The sequence below is a fragment of the Dipodomys merriami genome, unplaced genomic scaffold (assembly GCF_024711535.1).
Source record: "Dipodomys merriami isolate MVZ:Mamm:240054 unplaced genomic scaffold, mDipMer1.0.p SCAF_361, whole genome shotgun sequence".
NCBI classification, from domain to species: domain Eukaryota; kingdom Metazoa; phylum Chordata; class Mammalia; order Rodentia; family Heteromyidae; genus Dipodomys; species Dipodomys merriami.
The window spans coordinates 816,439-817,763 of record NW_027205171.1 but is presented as its reverse complement, the minus strand read 5'-3'; the positions used below and the strand labels follow the sequence as shown (position 1 = coordinate 817,763).

General features: G+C 33.3%; 1 non-coding gene across 1 annotated transcript; it reads left to right on the top strand.

The window, feature by feature from the left end:
- The first annotated feature begins 582 nt into the window (after window positions 1-582).
- On the top strand, window positions 583-689 carry LOC138804415 (U6 spliceosomal RNA). Its single transcript, XR_011365254.1, has one exon. It is a non-coding gene; the product is annotated as a U6 spliceosomal RNA (small nuclear RNA).
- The last annotated feature ends 636 nt before the right edge of the window (window positions 690-1,325 follow it).

Below are 1,325 nucleotides of genomic sequence, written 5' to 3'. Positions count from 1 at the left end.
ATGTACTTTTTAGTAGCATATGTCTGCTACCATAAATCTTAAATATTTATAGAAAAGTTGTATGACCTGACAAACAGTCCTAATTTTGGCCTATATAAGCAAATTCCCAAAATTAAATATATTTAAAACATTAAAACTTTTAACAAAACCTAACACTTGCCGCAGTGTTCATGACAGGTGCCTTGTACAGAATAATTGAATTCGTCCTCCTACACATCTCATTTTTTTATTTTTATTTTTTGTGAACATACTGTACAGAGGGGTTACAATTACATTGGCAAGATAATGAGTATATTTCTTATCAAGCATTGCAACCTCCTCCTTTGTTTACCCTTCACATCCCTTCCCAGCCTTCCTCCACCCCTCCTACCCAATACCCTCCCGCCCGATCCTACACATCTCTTGAACAACAATATCTGGGATTATTTTGTTTCTGACATGTCAATCTTGACTATTCTTAAATGTGTGCTTATGTAAGAGGTACATGGTTCTAAAATTTAACGAGAATTCTTCAAAACTTACTTTTCTTTGAATTGTCTAGTTTAAGAAAATCAGTTACACTTTATATATATAAAATGCTCTGTGCTCAATTCAGCAGCACATACACTAAAATTGGAACAATACAGAGAAGATTAACATGGCCCCTACGCAAGGTTGACATGCAAATTCTTGAATCATTCCATATTTTTACAACTAAAGATGCTGGAGATGATGTGGCCACAAGGGAACTTTACTTGATTCTTGGTGGGAGTTTTAACTTGTTCAACCACTTTGGAAAGCAGTATGGAGGCTCATCAAAAGATTCCATATAAAGCTCCACTATGACCCAGCAATCACACTTTTGGGGATTTACCCAAATGATCACAAAGAAGACCATACTAAAACTACCAGAACAACTATGTTTACTGTAGCATGATTTACAATAGCTGAGATATGGAGCCCACCCTGATGGCCCACAGAAGATGAATGGATCATGAAAATGTGGTATATATATATATATATATATATATATATATATATATATATATATATATATATATATATACACAATGAAATTCTATGCCTCCATCAGAAAGAATGACATCGCCCAATTTGTTAAGAATTGGAAAGACTTGAAAAAAAATTATTAAATGAAGTAAGCCAAGTCAAAAGAAACATAGGTCCCATGGTTTCCCTTATTTTCAACAGATAATATATGTCTAGAATAAGAATAGATCATAAGCTATGTGCATATCAGATAAGATGATATTACCAGAAATGAATCAGACAAGTGATTTTTCTGTTTCTTGCTATTGTTTCTAAGATACTTATAATGTGTGATGTGA